The sequence below is a fragment of the Leptonychotes weddellii genome, chromosome 5, assembly GCF_054177405.1.
Source record: "Leptonychotes weddellii isolate Sample4059 chromosome 5, ASM5417740v2, whole genome shotgun sequence".
Taxonomy (NCBI): Eukaryota; Metazoa; Chordata; class Mammalia; order Carnivora; family Phocidae; genus Leptonychotes; species Leptonychotes weddellii.
Genome location: NC_138373.1, coordinates 136,464,563 through 136,484,408, shown reverse-complemented (window position 1 = coordinate 136,484,408; position 19,846 = coordinate 136,464,563). Strand labels below are relative to the sequence as shown.

Genomic DNA, 19,846 nt, shown 5'->3' with positions numbered 1-19,846 from the left:
TTCTTTTCTCCCTCTCCAACAGTGCCTTCACCTTCTTTTTCATTCTCTAATTCTTGCACCTCAACTGAAACTGATAAACTTGAGGAATATAAGTACCAAAGACGCTATATAGCATCAGAATTTAGTGAAAAATTTAGGCAGTGATCAGTGTCTGAAACTGAAGCTAGGAAAAGAACATCAGTTATGACAGGTGAAATTAGCCGTATAAGTAACCCACCCTCGGAACCGGCACAAATGTACTGCTTTTGTGATTAGAGTGCTTTCCAAGTTTCCATCAAGTCACAAGGATATAGTCTCAGGAAGATATTCTTGGAATGTGGAGGTATTGTTCAGTAATCAGCAGTAGTAAACCAAATATGATCCCTCCGAAGAGCTTATTATATGGAGCATGCATTCTTGATGGGCAGAAAACCTGAGATACTATAACGGTTTGTGACCCTCCAAAGAACCACAGTATATAAACAGACATATGGGATATCTGTGGTTTAAGATCTCATAGGGGGCAGAGGGAGCACTTAGGAAAAAAAGTATCTAAACTGGCTTCTTAGGGAGTCAAAAAGGAAACTAAGGTTGAGAAACCTGATCTTGAGGAAGAAGAAAAAATGAAGGCGATGAAAGAGAACAAGAAGGAAAAGTAGAATGATAAGAGAAATAGGAGACGAGGAGAGATGAGAAAAGGAGAAGGTATGTGAAATTTTAAGAGACAAAAATAGTTTTGTCTGCCACTGAGCCATATGACATATAGCTTTTTTTCCTTGACATTCTGAAATACAAGCTTATTTCTCTACATTAGTTCTAGCTCTGGCAACAAAGCATTAAATGTGAAAAGGAATACTGGAATGTCTGCTCTTTATTCAAAGAATTCACATATCCTAGAGCATTCTTTTCTTTCTCAAATACTCCAAACAGATGTCCTCATTTTTTCTCATTTAAATTTAAACTTGTAAACAATTTCCTATAAGGTTCCTAAGGACCCCCTTATTCCACTTACTTGTAATGTGAAATTTGTTAGCTCCATAATATCAAAGCCTTCAGTTTTATATAAGTTATTTCTTTCATTTATCTGCCATAGTAGACAAACCCATTTGTTGTTTGACAGCTTAGGAAGCTTTTCTGTAGTTTGGATTTATCCCTCAGGATCATATATCTGTATCTGCCTTTGCTCTGAGTATAGGTGCACTTAGTGACTTTCTGATTACTAGTTGGATTTCCAATACTATGTTGAATAAAAGTGGTGAGAGTGGGCATCTTTGTTTTGTTTCTGATCTTAGAAGAAAAGAAGCTGGAAGCAGCTTTTCACTGTTGAGTATGATGTTAGCTACGGGTTTGTCATATATGGTCTTTATTATGTTGCGGTACATTCCTTCTATACCTACTTTGTTAAGATACTATCTTCAGTGTGTTATTGTTTATAACTTAATTTTTATTAACTTGTAGGAGTTCTTTATATATTCTTGATACAAGTCCTTTGCTAAGTACATGTGTGGTGCGTATTTCCCATTAATGCTGTCTTTGAAGGACATAAATTTAAGTTTTGATGAAGCCCAATTTGTCAAATTTTTCTTTCTGATTAGTGCCTCTTGTGTCCCATGCAAGGAATATTTGCCTACTCCAAAGTTATAAAGATGCTCTTCTATGTTTTCTTCTAGAAGTTTTATGGATCCAGGTTTTATATTAGGCCTAATGGAGTTAAATAGGGCCTTAAAGTTCTTTTTTTAAAAAAACAAATAGATATTGAATTGTTTTAGCAATATTTTTAATTTTTATTTTTTATTTTTTTTAAAGATTTTTTTTTTATTTATTTATCTGAGAGAGAGAATGAGAGACAGTGAGCACGAGAGGGAAGAGGGCAGAGGGAGAAGCAGACCCCCAGCTGAGCAGGGAGCCCGATGCGGGACTCGATCCCGGGACTCCAGGATCATGACCTGAGCCGAAGGCAGTCGCCCAACCAACTGAGCCACCCAGGCGCCCTTAGCAATATTTTTTAAAACAACAACTTTCTTTCACATTTAATTGCTTTACTGCCTTAGTCAAAAATGAAATGACTGCATATGTGGGCTTCTATTTGTAGGCTTGGATCTGTTTATTTACTAGCCTATCCTCATGTAGTAATACACTATCTTGCTTACTATAACTTTCCAGAAATCTTGTAATCAGGTAGTTATAAGACTTCAAACATTGTTCTTTTTACATAGTCTTGGCTATTCTAGGTCCTTCAGCTTCTAAGATAAATTTTAGAATTACTTCATCTATGTCTAAAAAAAACTAAAAAGAGCCTGTTGGAATTCTGATAGGGATTGGGTTGAATTTACAAATCAACTTAGGAAGAAAGGAGAACTTAATGATAGCATTTTACCATCCATGAATATGACATATTTCTCTATTTATTTAAGACTTAAAATTTCCCTCAGCTAGGTTTTGTGGTTTTCAATACAGAGGTCTTGCACATCTTTTGTCATGCTTATTCCTAGGTTTCCAATGTTTCTGGATATATTATAAATATTATTGTTTTCAGTTTCACTTCCCAATTGTTTGTTGCTGGTGTATAGAAGTAGAATTGATTTTTGTATATTGGCCCTGTATCATATGACTTGCTAAATTATTAATTCTAGTAGCTTTTTTGTGTATTACATAGGTTTTTTCTATGTATATAATCATGTTGTCTGTGACTACAGTTTTACTTATTCCTTTCTAAATTTATTTATATAATCCATATACCATAAAATCCACTTTTCAAGTGTATAATTCAGTGGTTTTTAGTATATTTGCAAAGCTGTGCAACCTCATCACTAATTCCAAAAAATTTTTATCACTCCAAATATAAACCCTGTATTCATTAACAGTTACCCCCCCATTATCCCCATCCCCAGCCCCTGACAACTACTAATCTATTTTCTTAATCCCTATAGATTTGCCTATTCTGGACACTTCATATAAACGGAATCATAAATGTAGCTTTCACTTAGCATATAATGTGTTTAAGGTTTATCCAGGTGGTAGCATGAATCAGCACTTCATTCATTTTTATGGCTGAATCATATTCCATTGCATAGATACACCACATTTTGTTTATTCATTCATTAGTTGATGGAGATTTGGGTTGTTTCTACCTTTTAGTTATTATGAATAGTGTTGCTATGAATATTTATATATACATTTTTGCGTGACCATATGTACTTAGGAGTGGAATTGTTGGTTCATATGGTAACTTTATTTTAACCTCTTGAGGAACTGCCAAGTTATTCCCAAAGCACCATTTTATATTCCCACCACTGAGGTAATTCTATTTCTTCACATTCTCACTAATGCTTGTTATTGTCCATGCCATCCTAGCGGGTATAAAATGGTATCTCATCATGATTTTGATTTTTCATTTCCCTAATGACAAATGATGTTGGTCATCTTCTCATGTGCTTATTGGCTGTTTGTATATCTTCTTTGGAGAAATCTCTATTCAAATCCTTCATCCGCTTTTCAATTAGCTTGTCTTTTTATTGTTGAATTGTAAGAATTCTTTATATATTTTGAATACAAGTTCTTATCAGATATGATTTTCAAATATTTTCTCCCATTCTATAGGTTGTCTTTTCACTTTCTTTTTTCCCCCGCCCCACCTTCTTCCTGTTTATTCCATATCAGTTGCTGTGGAGGATGAAATCTGATTGTGAACAGATTGAAAGAAAAAAAATATACAATTTTTTAAAAAGGTTTTTATTTAAGTAATCTCTACACCCAGTGTGGGGCTTGAACTCATGACCCCAAGATGAAGAGTCTCATGGTCTTCTGACTGAGCCAGCCAAGTGCCCGAAAAATATACAATTTCACACAATATTTAGCTGTCAACTCGGATAGGTATACAGGTACAATATGATACAGAATACGATAAAGGAAACTGAGCCTGCTAAGGCTTTAGAGCATGGAGGGCTTAAGAACGTTATCATTTATGTTAACAAAATCCAAGTCCTTTGAAAAACCAACACCAGGCCATTCTCAGATGTCTTTCATTTCAAGGACGAGTTCTGATGTGGAGTGTCATGATTCTGTAGATTTCTGGCTGCTTGCTAGTCCCTTCTCTTTGTGGATAAACTTATTTCTCTCTTACTTCTTTAAGGTGTGCTCACAGGAGCAGTGTAGGCTGCAGGATGAGAGAGTCCCTCAAGAAGCACAGACAGGGAGGAGGCAGGAGCACAGCAGGATCAGGAGGGTCTTCTGCTGCTAACCTCACTGGGGAGGGATTAAGGTAACTTCCTCCTGAACCCACAGCTTGGCCTAAACAGGGCAGCCCATCTCCATCCTCCATCCTCCAGTCGGTAATACCGGTCACCCCTGTCAGACCTCCCTGCCTCAAGGTGAGTTCACCTTAAAGGCTGAATGTAAAAGTGTGAGTCTGGGGCCCAAGCCACCAACACCCACAGGGCCCCCAGTTAGAGGTCTGGTCCCAGGAGGAGGCTGCTACTGCACTCTGGCAACCAAAGGACGGAGGAACGTGGCCCACTGTTGTCAGAAAAGCTGGAAATCCAGATTTGTATATGAGCCCCCGATTCCAAAACGTTGCAATTTATTCATGTTCTAGCAAAAACATTTTCAGGAATGATGTAAGTGGGTAAAAATAAGAGCCAAATCAGGCAGACTGTGGACTGTGGCCCCACAAACCCTACAGCCTGCTTGCATCCTCTCTTAATTTCCACATCAAATCTCTCTGAGGCATGTGAATCTGAACTTCTGCGGTCTTAGCTCTTTACAGGACATTTTTGGGAATTTTTTTTTTTTTAAGTCTAAAAGATGGCAATCTATCTTCATTCTTGTTCTTCAGGATATTTTTCAGTCTTAGGCTAAACGGATACTTAACTTGGGGCAGTCCTTCTCTTACATTAAAATATTCCAGTCGCACATTATTACAAAGATAGCACCAAATCAAACTGACTGAGGGAGCCACCAACAAATGTGGGTAGAGAATTCTGAAAAACAAAAGTAATAACTGAGAAGCTGAGCGGTTTTCCTCCAGTGTCTCTGATGCCCACACTCAGCTGCTCCTCCCTCCTTGGGCAGCTGATAGGACCTGCCTCCCAGCCTTCTCAATCTTTACCACTTGATGTCTCAGGTGACGGCAGGGAGCCCTGGGCCCTGGTACATTGTGTGCAGGGCTTCCTGGACTCCGTGGGGCGTCAGCCCTGTTTAGCCACTCCTGGTATAGCTCCTGCATGTGGGCGCTGGTCTAGCGGGCTGCATGGGGAGGTCAGGGTCGGTGCCTTCCATCTGCCGCAGCAGCACCTGTCTGCATGCCCATCCTCGGTCTGGGCTTGGCCTCTGTCATTTAAACATCCACTGGTCCGGGAGAGCACTTCCACCAAGTGGTATGGTGCCCTTCTCCAGCTTCAGAACCACATGCTGGATGTTTTGAAAGCAGTACACAGCAGCCAAGCGTAACAGAACCTCCCCATTCTTTTCAAGGGTGACCTCTTTGTTCTTCAGGGTGTGGCAGGTGACCTCCCTCACATCCTCATTAAACAGCTGCTTGGCCGCATGTCTGAAAATGTGTGCCAGGTACCTGCTAGAGGTGGCTCCATCATAGTGTCAGTGCCTCACCCTCTCCTTCAGGCCTCCAAACAGAGTGTACATGGCAGCATCTTTTCACCAAGAGATCACTTTGCTCCATTATCTGACCAATTTCACCTGAGGTTAATACACAGTCAGTCAGCACCCCGGGAACCATGTGAAGCTGTGGGACAATCTTCTCGAAAGGCCTTCAGTTTATCATCAGAGCAGGGGCCACAATAATGTGGAAAATCTTGTCTGGGGACAGGTTCTCCTGTCTGGCAAAGTAATCCTTCACCAGAGAGCCCAAGATCTGCTGGGGAGACTTGGTGGTATAGAGGTGGGGGGGTGACATGGTGGCCCAGCACATGTTCCAAGTATGGGACCCAGCCTGGACAGGTGGAGGTGAGCTTGGGTAACATTGGCTCTTCCTCACTGTGCTGGAGGCATCGAGACATAGACTCTTTCTGACTCTCCAAGATGCTGAAATCCCCAGCTACTGTTGTATTAAAGACAGTGCACACCCCAAGACTTTTGAGGAAGCCATAGTCTTCTGGATGCATAAATCACACTGAGGCAGAATTCAGCAGCAAAATAAGGCAGAGACTGTGGACACACCGCCACTTCCAGCACCTTTTGCTGTAAGATATCACATTTCTTATTAAGGTTCAGAACTCAAAAGAAGTCCTTGGTGTTCTGCTGGGAAACCTGGATCCCTTCCTCCACTAGTCACACTGCTGTCACACCCATATTACTCAAATATCTTGGCATCAGCCGACTTATGGAATTCTCTTCTTCCACATGTGGTGCTCACACTTCATCTGCAGTGGGGCAGGTGAGGGGCCAAGGCTCGGCCTGAGAGGAGCACCAGGAGATGCGGTCTTTTCACTTTCTTGATAGTGTTCTTTGAAGCCCCCTCATTTTTAATTTTGATAAAGTGTAATTTATTTTTTTTTTCCTTTGGTTGTTTGTGCTCTTGCTATCACATCCAAGAAACCATTGCTATGCCATGAAGATTTATGGCTATGTTTTTTTTTCTGAGTTTTAGTTCTTACATTTAGATCTTTGATTTATCTTAATATTTGTATATGTATAGGGGTCCAAGTTCATTCTTTTCCATGTTTTCCCAGCATCATTTTTTTGAAAAGACTGTTCTTTCCCCTATCGAATTGTCTTGGCACCTTTGCCAAAAGTCAATTGACCATAAATATAAAGGTATTATTTATGGACTCTGAATTACATCTCACTTATATATGCTTTTGGCAGTACAGCTGTGTTGATTACTATAGTTTTGAAATCAGGAAGTCCAAGTTTTTCCAATCTTTATGCATATTCTTATTGTTTTATTACATTGATTGGGACCTTCAACATAACCCTGAATAGAAGTGGTGAGAGCAAACATTGTCTTATGTTGTTCCTGACCTTAGGGGGAAAAGATTTAATATTTCACATTACATTTTTTTTAAGATGATTGTTGTTATACTGAGGAAGTTCCCCCTTTTTTTTTTTTTAAGATTTTATTTATTTATTTGACAGAGAGAGACACAGCAAGAGAGGGAACACAAGCAGGGGTAGTGGGAGAGGGAGAAGCAGGCTTCCCATGGAGCAGGGAGCCCGATGCAGGGCTCGATCCCAGGACCCTGGGATCATGACCTGAGCCGAAGGCAGACACTTAAGGACTGAGCCACCTAGGCGCCCCAAGGAAGTTCCCTTCTGTACTTGCTTTAAGTTTTTTTGTTTTTTTTTTTTAACACGAATGGGTTTGAATTTTGTCAGATGCTTTTTCTGCATCTACTGAGACCATCATTTTGTTTTTCTCTTCCATTCTGTTAATGTGGTGAATTACACTGACTTTTCAACGTTAAACCACACCTTCCTTAGCGTCTTATCCTTTATATTGCAAGGTTCAATTTGCCAATATTTCATTGAGAATTTTAAAATCTATATTCACGAGGGATACTGGTTTGTAATTTTCTTGTAGAATGTCCTGGTCAAGCTTTGATATCAGGATTATTTGGCCTCATAAAATGAGTTTGGAAGTGTTCATTCCTGCTCTAGTCTCTGAAATATATAGGATTATTATTTTATCTTCTTTAAAAGTCTGATAAAATTTACTGGTGAAGCCATCTGGCCCTGGAGTTTTCTTTGTGGGAAAGTTTTTGATTAGAAATTCCATTTCTTTAATAGATATTGGTCCATTTAGCTTTTCTTTTTCTTGTGTCAGTTGTTTGTATTTTTTCAGGAATTTGTCCATTTCATGTAAGTTGTCAAATTTATTGGCATAAAGTTGTTGAACTATCCCTTTAATATCTGTATAATTCATTAGCATTAAAAGTAAAATTTCTGCATACAAAAATAAAATAGATGACAAATGAATCAGGGGAAAATAAATATATAACATATAGCAGAATAAGATATATATTGTAGGAGCAAACAGTCTAGTGACAGAAAGAGGGAATTATGATTCAGTGTGACAAATGCCATGAGAGGTACACAGAGAACAACACATAGGATGGATACACTGGCCAATTTAGGAAGTCAAATCATGATGTCCAAGTGATGAATTACATTTGCTAACTTGAGGTAAAATAATATAGTCAAATTTATGGATACTTAAAAAGCTGAGAATTTAGCTCTCAGATATAATTATTTCACATTGGTCATCTACCTATGGGTGTCTACCGTCAACTGCTCCCCTTTCACTGGCATATCTTTAATTACAAATAAAATGAAAGTTTTTTTGTAAAAATGATAGACATTATAAAAAAATTCAAATGAGATAAAAAAAGTCCAAAAGACAAAATAAAAATCACTTGCATTTTGGCCAACATCCTTCCAGATCTTTTTGTACATTTATATACACATATATACACATATATTCATGTCAAGATGATGCTGTTCTTGCTGATCTATATTCTCCTTTTATGGGGGGACCTATATGCTATGAACATATTTTCATGTAAATAAAGATTTTCATCATTATTAATAGGTTAAGGGTATTCCATTGTGCACGTGCACTGTAATTTAACTAGCATCCTAGTGATGGCACTTACAGTGTTTCTAAAAACAGTTATTACAAAAAAGGGAGTGAGGAACATCCATACGAATGTTTTCTTTTTGTTATTTTCCTTAGAATGAATGGACTAGGAAATGAGATTTTGGGGCAAAGGCTAATGAAATTTTGGTAAATAAGATTGTCCCAATTTCAACCTTAACACCAATAAGTGCACAATAGTAATTGTAACCCCATATCACTATGTACCCTGAGGGACAAAAAGGATCTGTTTGGAATGTTGAACATCTTTCATTTAATTAGATGTTCATTTTTCTTGGTTTAAAAATGTCCTATTGATTTCCTTTGCTAATTATAGTGAGGTGTTTTTAAAACTGATACTTTTTTTAAAATTAAAGATTAGAGAGAGACGCACACACGCGTGCGTGTGTGGGGAAGAGGCAGAGGGAGAGGGAGAGTCTTAAGCAGACTCTGCACTGAGCACAGAGCCCACTGAAGGGCTCAATTTCACAACCCTGAGATCACAACCTGAGCAGAAACCAAGAGTGGGATGCTTAACGGACTGCACCACCCAGGGGCTCCTTAAAATTGTGTGAGCTCTTTGTATATTAGGAATATTTTTCCTTCTTTTTCCACAATACAAATGTATTTTCCACTGGTTCATTATTTGTGTATAGAAGATTACAACTTGTATATAGAAGAAGATTACAATCTTCATGTGGTTAATTTTTACCATTTTTTTCTGTTATGGTTTCTGGTTCTTGTTTCATACTTAGCAAAGGCCTTTCTCAGCTCAAGACTATAAAGATACTCTCCTTGATTTTCTTGTAGTGTTTTTTTGGCTTCATTCTTTACATTTAAATTTTTGATTCATCTGCTATTTGAGAAAGGAGATAGAAAGTCTGTCTCCATGGGCTTGTTATTTCTCAGATAATCTCTTTCCCACTTAGCAGGGATTTGTAGCATATAGTTTACTGGTTACCACTAAGACTTCTGGAGTCCAGGTCTCCTGGCTTCAACACTTAGCAGTAATGGCTCTGAGTAATGTTGTAAAGTCAGATAATAATTGCACCTGTCTTAGGGTTAAATAATATAATCTGAAAAAGAGCTCTGGTACTTGATACCTAAGTGCTCAGCAAATGTGAGCTACTATTATTAAACACTTGTACATGGCACAGCAGTTTGTTTCTAGATTCTATATTCTGTTCACTGATACTATCTTCCACATAATTGTAATCCATGTGTTGACACTCCATTATCCAACTCATTGTCTCATGGAATGGCTCCTCTTTCCTCATTTCAACAAAAAAGTTCCTATCTCAGTTGCCTTTCTAATCATAGCTACAGCCTAGGTAAAAATAAGCTGTGCTTCACAATGCAATGAGAACCGAAAGCCCGAACCAAGACGCTGAACAAACGTGGGAAAGATGAGTACCTATTTCTTCTACCACGTATTCTTAGAGACTGAAACTCTACCTCATTTCAGCCCTTGGCATATAACTGATGCTCTCAAAAACTAGTACCTTCTCGGGCGCCTGGGTGGCTCAGTCGTTAAGGGACTGCCTTCGGCTCAGGTCATGATCCCAGGGTCCTAGCATCGAGTCCCACATCGGGCTCCCTGCTCGGCGGGAAGCCTGCTTCTCCCTCTCCCACTCCCCCTGCTTGTGTTCCTGCTCTCGCTATCTCTCTCTCTGTTAAATAAATAAATAAATAAGATCTTTAAAAAACAAACAAACAAACAAACAAAACTAGTACCTTCTCTCCCAACTGTAGTTTACAACCTTAAATAAATAGTTCACAATGTTATCTCCAGTGGGCCCTGACTCTGGAGCAGGACGCGAGGGGCGGGGAAGGATTCACCCGGGGCCCCGGTCCTGACCTGGCCGGTTCCTCCTGGCAAGCTGAGTTGACTACCCGCTCGGGGGCTGATGCCCCCAGGCTGCGTGGCAGGCAGGCGACTCCAGGACCCATTAAATGTGCACAATCGGGGTCGAAGGCAGCGGCAGGACCTCCTCGGAGCCCTCAAAGACTTAAGAGTGTGCGAAGAGCCGGCAGAGGGAAGCGCGAAAAGGGGGAAAATCCCCTAGAAACATAGCGTTGCGAGGAGGTGAGGGAGACCGGCTTCCCGCTCAACCACGCACTTCAGTCTGGCTGGTTGAAGCAAGTACCGGTCCTCGGCTCGGGGAATCTCTGCGTCCCCCCAGGGCTCTGTCGTAGCGCCGCCTCGACCCGGCGTTCCCGCCGTTGTCTGCCGCCGCTCCCGCCCCCGCTCGCCTCGCCTCCTCCCTCTAACTGCTGCTGACCGCGGCCGGCGTCCGCGGCGTCGGTGACGTCGGCGTAGGGGCGGGACTTCCTGCCTCGCGCTCCCTTAGGACTCCAGACCGAGGCGCTCCGGTGGGCTTGAAGGGCGGTGGGCGGCGGGCGGCGGGCGGCGGGCGGCGGGCGGCGGGCTGAGGGTGGTGTGTTGGCGGGTCGGCAGCTACTGGGCTGCTTCGCTATCTTGAGAAAGCCCGTCCGCCGAGGTGGAGCGAAGCTCTCTCTCTACCGCCGCCCTTTCTGTCCTCGGAGCTCTCTTGGGAAACCACATTTCCCTGGAGTCGGGAGCCCGAGGGGCGTGCTCGGCCCTCATTTTCCTGCTCCTCCTCTTCAGTCCGCGCCGCGCGCGGCTGCCGGCCGGGCCAGCACCCAGCGTGTGGAACTGCATCCCGTAGCCCCAATGCGGGTGCGAGAAGAGCTGAGTGGGTGCCACTGGTTGGAGCTGTGCACGTGTTCCCCGGTGGCAAGTGCGGCCACAGCACCGGGCGCTTTTAAGTTCTTTGCGCGCAAGTTGCAAGGACTGTGTGCGAGTCTGGTACGTAATCTCTTTTTATGGGGACGCTGTTTTGTCCGTAGTTTTGGAATGCTCCCCTTTTCTTCACAGTTTGCCCTTGAATTTTTTGTACTTTTCCTGTAAAGTAATTGGAGCGGGTGTGAGAAACGTAGGCTGTGAGACATGTTCTGTAGCCAGTTAAGTGCACGTGAAACTTTTTATGGAGTTGTTTTTGTTTTGTTTTGTTTTAAATTTATGTATGTAAGTAATCTCTACACCCAGTGCGGGGCTCGAACTCACCACTCCGAGATTAAGAGTCGCATGCTCCTCGGACTGAGCCCGCCTGGCGCCCCTTTTTGGAGTTTTTTGATGCACTCCAGCGCGGTGCTTGGTAGCTAGTTTACTAACTGGCTGAACGTGTGGTATACCACCAGTTTAATTTGTGATGAGAAAACTATGCTAACCACTTTGTATGACCCCGCAGACAATTTTAATAGTGATATTGGCAGTCATTTCAGAGATAATGTCTAGACTATGTAAATGAATGCCTGGATTAAATGGACATTTTGATAAATCCTTACCAGCTTTTGACCGTAATAAATGGGCACTTAGCTCTTCAAAATGCCCACTGCCAAGTATTTTTAAAGCCTTAAGTTACCTGAGTTGTAATTATGAAGCTGTTTCAGTAAAATCTCAGAGATGTCTAGTATGCAAGAAACTTGTTCTTAATTTCTTATATGTGTTATAGTTGATAGTGTTTAGACTATGAACACAAAATACTTGAGATCTAAAACTGAGTAGGTTGTTAAAGCAGTGCTTTTGTTACCAAGCAACATCTCTGTAAACAAGTCTAATATTCAGCTAGAATATAATTAAATGTAACTATCCTACAATTATCTGGATTCAGAATTCTGTAAATTCATGGGTTTAGCCCGTAGGTGGTTACAGTTAATACGCACCTTCTGTACTGAAGTTTGATTTCAAACTCATTTTGTGTGGAATTATTAGAATGTTTTGAATTTCAGTGTCATACAGGACTCTCCAGAGAGTTGCAAATGGATTTCAGTTACCCTTTGGTTATATAGGACAGTGTATGTCCTGTATTCTTTCTTTCGAATATTTTCTAATCAGATGAAGTGTGCAGGCTATATTCAGGAATTTTTCAAATAATAGAATAATACCAATTTAGGGTTACATAGCGCATTGGGAGATTAAAACAGTATCCACAAGTGTTTTTAAGCCTTGCTTGAGCCAATAACCTCACTCTTTCTCCACCCATTAAACCCTTATTGATATAATTTGTATGACTGTATGGCAAGTAGTTTTCAGAGCACTTTTTCATGATTTTTTTGAGTGCTATAACCTTTCAAGTATGTCAGAAAGGAAGTGAACATTTGAGACACTATGAGACTGAATGACTTCTTTGAAATCAAACTATTGGTAATGGGAATTGCAGCTTGAAGTTGCATGTCTTACTACATTGCAAAAATCTGTTGACTTCATCTTAGTTCCCTCCCCCTTTCTCTTTTCCATGCTATGTTGAAGTAATGAAATATTCAAAGAGTTGGGCAAGACAAGCAGAGAATAAAATCAAGAATGACTCGTATAAAATTCTTAGTAATCAGAAGTCAGCATTTTGTCATGGGAAGTTCTAATTCAAGAAGTTTAGAAGAAGGAAATCTTAACAGAAAGATTAGTTAATTGTCAGAATTCTTTGTGTGTTTTCTAGGTACTGTCTCTGCCTAAAGTAATTGAGTTTTATTTTAATTTTGTCATACATAATGTATTAAGTTCAGTAATTCTGTCAAATTGTCTAATCTGTGTGTACTTTTAGGGCATGTGTGTATGTATCTGTAAAAAATTTCCTGAAGTACTCTTTCCTACCAACTAAAGTTCACATTTCTTAACCTGAACTCTTCAAAATCTCCTCTCACTCTGCCATTTCATGTTCATGTTCTTTATAGAAAAACTGTTGTGTCCAGACAGATTTCCTCACTATCCTCTAAACCTACTATGTGCTTTCTCCCTTTCTTCCAAGTCTTTGAGTCATTCTGCCTACCTGACCTGATTTCTTCCCTTCTTTACTAAAATCTGAATTGTACCTTTTCTATAAAGTTCAACTCCACCATAATCTCCGCGGGGGAGGAAAAGTTCTCTACTCTCTTAGAGTCTCTAGTTGGCCTAAGAGTTAAATTGACATAAAACTGATAAACAGAGAAAAGCGTACAAGTTTAAAAAATTGTTTACATGTACTTGGGGGCCTTCACAGGAGAATGAAGACTTGAAGTAACCAGAGCAGAAACCTTTTATACCTTTTAGATAAAGAAACAATAAATTTATGTAAAAAAGACAAAGGTTTTGTGTTGAGTAGTAAATTGTGGAGAAGTGACTAGGAAGATAAAGACTAGTTTAAGAAGGCTTGTTTGTACAGATTTCTCGGCTTTGATCCCCCATCTCTGGTGATAAGAATGTCTTCTGCACTCCTGGTACAGGTTTTGTTTTTTTTTTTTCTTCTGGGATTTTTATCTTCTGTTTTCAAGAAGAAAAAGGAGGGTCAGAGTGCCCCTTTTTGCACCTGCTATTTCTTAAGTGCTTTTAACTCAATCAGTACACCAAAGTGGCATATTTTAGGGTAACATGTTCTGAACTCTTTCTTCTCTGAAATCCTGTAGGATGTTTTCATTAGCCATTCTCATCTGATACTTACACTTTATATTGTGATTTATCATTTCTGTATATGCCTCACCTTCCTAACTAGATTGTAAGCTCCTTAAGGGCAGGACACCAGATCTCAATGAGCTGTATCCTTAGTATCTTCCAAATAGAAGTTGCTGAATAAATGTTTCTTAGAGATGAGGAATGTGCATTTGTACTTTCTCCCCCTTCCATAGTGTAATAGAAGTAAAAGAAAATCTTTGAGAGAGTGAGAGAGAAAGGGCAACTGTGAACCATAAGAAAGGGAATTAAAGAGAGGGAATTCATTGGGATTGGAAGGAAAGATTCTATTCCTAGAAAGTGTGATATTTGAGAATTTCCCAAGACAATATCAACAGTGAGGACTCCCTCAGGAATGCTGGCATTACTCTCAAGTGGGTTTGGGGAGTTTGGTCAATTTCCTGGTTCTTCCTTAGTAGAATCTTAATTTTAAAAACACTTCCCCCAACTCTCTCCTCCCTCTACCTCCCTTGTATAATCCCTCTCTCCCTATCTCTCCATTTTACCCTGTTCCATTTTACTTTTTTCCTGGTCAAGACTTATTTATGAATTATGTCAGTACTTTTATTTGGCCCTCATAAAGTAGCTGTTATCTTAAGTTTTATAATTTTCCATTGGGGCTGCCTCTATGGGTCACGGAGAGATCACAGGCTGTATAGCTAGTCTAGCTTTTTTTTTTTTTTTTTTTTTAAGTTTAACTGAGATGTAATCCAGTAGTAAAGAAATTAAGAAAGCATGAAGTGCCCAGTTTCTGTATATTGTAACTTTAAATTTCTTTTGCATTAAAATTCATAGAGTTGGGAGGAACCTAAACCTATCCATTTCCTTTTGGAAAGTGCCTATCACTCTCAAAATATGTCTCTAAATAAATTCTGGGTAATTTTTGTATTCTTACTGTAAATCCTGTATCTGATGCTTATGACAAGGGATTGTTTCATTTAAAGGTATAAGAAAGTAGAGTCTCAGTATTTTTATAAATCTTGGTTTGAGTCATTTGTTTTTTAGTAAGCTGCTATCCTAGCTTCTGAGTTGTTGCCCAGTAACACAATTGCAGGATAACGTAGCAACCACTGAAAATGTTAGCAATGGACTATAGGGATTTTCCTGCTAAGTTGAAGTGCTTATCTTTAGCATTCACATTCAATGTTTTTCTCATCTGAATCACATTTTGGTTTAAGGCAGACACTTGAGATATTGTTAAACTTAAAGAGCATACAATATAATTACATATTTTTGGAGTGCTGACAAATTACAACTTGCACATTATTTTTCACATACTGTTGTGATATATATTAAATTATATATGAAGGATATGTGAAAAGATTCGTTCAATTAAAGATTAGTCTATATTGGGCAGAAAAACTATTAAGTAATAATTAACATCTGAGTTCTCTATAACTGATACAGCTAACAAAAGCTGGGATGGATGCATTTGAAATGGTTCTTCTCCAAATAATATTCTTATGTTACTTCTGGAGGTTCCTGGGAAGCTTAGATCAGTAAGCATGAACTAATAGGCATTATGATTTTGTGGGAAGCAAACTGTGATTCAGGAGACGAAGACTTGACTGAGTTAGTCACTTAACCTTTCTTGTCCTGTTTTTTCTTTTGAAAAAATAAATTGTTGAAGGTTTTTTTCAGAGGTTGTATGTTTACAATTTATTTTTCATTTATTTTTTAAAGGTTTATTTATTTTAGAGAGTGCAAGTGCATGTGCATGTGGGGGAGGGGTGGCAGAGGGAGAGGGAGTCTTAAGTAGACTCCGTGCTGAGTGCAGAGCCCAACCTGGGGCTCAATCTCATGACCCTGAGATCACAACCTGAGCCAAAACCAAGAGTTGGACGCTTAACTGACTGCACCACCAAGGTGCCTTGTATGTTTATAATTTAAAGCACATTTTATTTCTCCTGTTCATTGGTTTAGCCAATTTTTGAGTGCCTGTCATGGGCCTTGCACTATACTAGATATTGGGAAAATTGTGAATAAGACATAATGCCACGTCTCAAGCAGTGCCTGGTGGGAGAAAATGAATGGTTATTTATAGTTTATATATAGTTACTTGTGATATAAATTGAAAGTGCTATAAAGATAAATGAGGGTGTATTTTGGTGGCATGTCAGAAGGACACCTGACCTAGAACTGCTGAGAGAATACATTATAATTAAGGAAATGCCAGATTAGAATTATGTAAGTGTAATCTGAGAGTATACAGAGAAGTATTAAACCTAGCCTGGAGGGGGGCGCCTGGGTGGCTCAGTTGGTTAAGCGACTGCCTTCGGCTCGGGTCATGATCCTGGAGTCCCGGGATCGAGTCCTGCATCAGGCTCCCTGCTCGGCAGGGAGTCTGCTTCTCCCTCGGACCCTCCCCCCTCTCATGTGCTCTCTTTCTCATTCTCTCTCTCTCAAATAAATAGGTAAAATCTTAAAAAAAAAAAAAAAACCTAGCCTGGAGGGAGTTGATGAATCAAGTAAAACTGGGGAGAAGTTTCTCTGAATTGGAAAGAGAGTCAGAAATAGTGGTAGTTCAGATCCTGGCTGTAGATGGGATTCCTAGTGAGAGTGTATGGAATCAGAAGAGGGCTTGTGAACATCAGCACGTAATGGGTAGGTGGAGAAAGAGAGTACCGAGGTAAACCAGAGAAGGGTAGAATCTTGGAAGCCAAGGGAGGAATGCTTACCACATTTAGTTTTTGATTAAATGGAAATTGTTTGTCAAGAAACATTGTGTAGCACTATAAATGTAAACCCATCTATACAAAGATACTCTACAAAGATCTGAAGTTGCAAATGGAGATAGGTCAAGTCTGGTAACAGAAAGAGTCTATGGTTGACCTTTGAGCAGCATGGGGGATGGGGGCTCCCAAAACTCTACTTGTAATTTTAATTTGCATTTCCCTAAATATAAATGATGTTGCATTTTCCTTGTACTTATTAGCCTTTTATAAGTCATCTTTGGTGGAATTCTGTTCAAATCTTTTGCCCATTTTTTTTTAGCTGGGTTTGTCTTATTATTGAGTTGTAAAAGTTCTTTATATATTCTGGGTTAAAGTCTTTTATTAGAGACATATTTACGAAGATTTTTTTTCACCAGTCTTTGGCTTACTTTTTCTTAAACTTGTGTCTTTGAAGTACAAAGGTTTCTGATGAAGTCTAGTTTATAATTTTCCTTTTATGATTTTGATGATGTGTTTAAGAACTTTTGGCCTGATCCAAGATCACAAGGATTTTCTCCTCTGTTTACCTTTAGCTCCTTCATTTAGATCTAGGATCCATATTGAATTAACTTTTGTGTATGGTCTAAGTTTTTAAATTTTTTTTAAAGATTTTATTTATTTATTTGAAAGGGAGAGCAAGCGTGCGTGCATGTGCACGAGAGGGGGAAGGGGCAGAGGGAGAGGGAGAGGAAGAAGCAGATTACTCGCTGAGCAGGGGGCCCTACCTGGGGCTGGATCCCAGGACCCCGGGATCTTGACCTGAGCCGAAGGCAGACGCTTAACCCACTGAGCCACCCAGGCCCCCCAAAGTTTTTAAATTTTTTTTGATGCCAAGTGGACGCCAAGTTGCCCTAGCACTATTTGTTAAAAAGGCTGTTCTTTTTCCCTTGAATTATATTGGCACCTTTGTAAAAAATCAGTTCTTTTATAACATAAGGGTTTGTTTCTAGAGTCTCAGTCCTGTTCTATTCATCTATATTCGTATCTTTACTCCAGTACCACACTGCCTTGATAACCATAGTGTTATGGTAAGTTTCAAAATGGGTAGTATAGGGGTGCCTGGCTGGCTCAGTGGAGCATGTGACTCTTGATCTTGGGGTTGTGAGTTCGAGCTCCGCATTTACTCAAGAAAAATAAATACAAATAAAAATTCAAAGAAAAAAATAAAATGGGTAGTGTAAATCTTTCCAACTTTTTCAAAAGTGATCCTAGATTCTTTCCATTTACATGTAAAATTTAGGACCCACTTGTCAATTTCTACAAAAAACATTTGTTGTGATTTGATAAGATTTGCATTGAATCCAAGATCAGTGTGGGAAAAATTGCTAACTTAAGAGTCTTCTAATCCATGAATATATGATGTCTCTATTTAGATTTTTAATTTCTCTCAACAGTGTTTTTTTAGTTTTCAATATATAATTCTTGCACTTTCATTAAATTTATTCTGAAGAATTCAGAATTTTTGATATTGGGAGTAGAATTTTCATAATTTGATTTTTAGATTATTGTATAGAAATGCAATTAATTTTTTAACAGAGTGCTTGGTGGGGTGGGGAGGATGGTGGGGGGAGGGGGGAGGGAGAGAGACTCTTAAGCAGCCTCCACACCCAGTGCAGAGCCCAAGGCAGGGCTCAATTTCAGGACCCTGAGATCATGACCTGAGCCAAAATCAAGAGTTGGTCACTAAACTGACCGAGCCCCCTAGGTGCCCCACAGTTGATTTTTTAATATTGTTTCTACGTATATGATCATGTCTGATAAGATCAGATCATTCCAATCTGAATGTTAATATATTCTGTTACTCATTTTTGCTTTGTTGTATGAGCTAGATCCTTCAGTAAGATGTTGAATAAGCATTGAGAGTGTATTGCATTGCTCCTGGTCTTCAGGGGAAATTATGTAGATTTTCACTATTAAGTGTAATGTTAGCTGTAGGTTTTCTGTAGATGCCCTTTATTAGATTGAGGAAATTCCATTTTGTCCTAGTTTGTTGAGTTTTTAATCATGAATGGGTGTTGGATTTTGTCAGATTCCTCCCCCCCCCGCATCCAATGAGATTATCATAATGGATTTTGTCCTTTATTAATATGGTATATGACATTAAATGATTTTCACAGGTTAACCCTGTATTCATTCCTGGGATAAGTTTCACTTAGTCATGCTGTATAATCATATATGTTGCTAAATTTGGTTTTCTTAGATTCTGTTAAGGAATTTCATGTTTATGTTCATGAGGAATATTAGTCTATTGGTTTCTTGTGGTGCCTTTGTCCAACTTTGGTATCAGAGCAACATTGGCCTCATTGAAGGAGTTACACGGTGTTTCCCGCTCTTTTTCTGAAATAGTTTCCTAAGAATTGCTATTACTTCTTTAACTATTTGATAGGATTCACCAATGGAGCGGTGTGGGCCTGGACTTTTCTTTGTGGGAAGATTTTTAATTACTAATTCAGTTTCCTCATTTGTTACAGTTCTATTTGGATTTTCTATTTCTTTTTGAGTTTTGATAACTTGTATGCTTTTAGAATTAGTCCATTTCATGTTAACTGTCTAATTTGTTGATAAAAAATTCATATTTTAAAAACTTTTAAATTACTGTAAGTTTGGTAACGATCTCTCTTTCATTCTTTATTTTGGTGATTTGTATCTTTTCTGTTTTATGGTAAATCTAGCCTAAGTGTGTCAATTTTGTTGATCTTTTTAAAGAACCAAATTTTGGGGCACCTGAGAGGTACAGTTGGTTGAGCGTCCAACTCTTGGTTTCTCTCTCTCTTTTTTAAAAGATTTATTTATTTGAGAGAGAGCACGAGCAGGGGGAGGAGGGGGAGGGAGAAGCAATCTCCCCACTGAGCAGGGAGCCCGATGTGGGACTCGATCCCAGGACCTTGGGATCATGACCTGAGCCGAAGGCAGATGCTTAACTGACTGAGCCACCCAGGTGCCCCTACGATTATGTTGTTCTTGATGTCTGCTGGTTTTATTTATTTTTTTAAACCTGGCTTCCTGGGTCTGCATACCTTAGTGTTCAACCAAGGATTGGTCAGAAGTTGAGTTCAGACA

The 19,846-nt window shown here is 39.4% G+C and overlaps 1 protein-coding gene across 6 annotated transcripts in view; it reads left to right on the top strand.

Annotated features, from left to right (window-relative positions):
- Nucleotides 1-10,948: 10,948 nt before the first annotated feature.
- CEP83 (centrosomal protein 83) overlaps nt 10,949-19,846 on the top strand; it is a 148,938-nt gene continuing 140,040 nt past the window's right edge. For 3 of the 6 annotated variants that reach the window (XM_081822204.1, XM_081822205.1, XM_081822203.1), the window contains exon 1: nt 10,949-11,399. The gene's annotated coding sequence lies outside the window, so the exon portion shown is untranslated. The remainder of the gene's footprint in view (nt 11,400-19,846) is intronic. The other 3 variants (XM_081822200.1, XM_081822201.1, XM_081822202.1) reach the window with 1 other exon arrangement.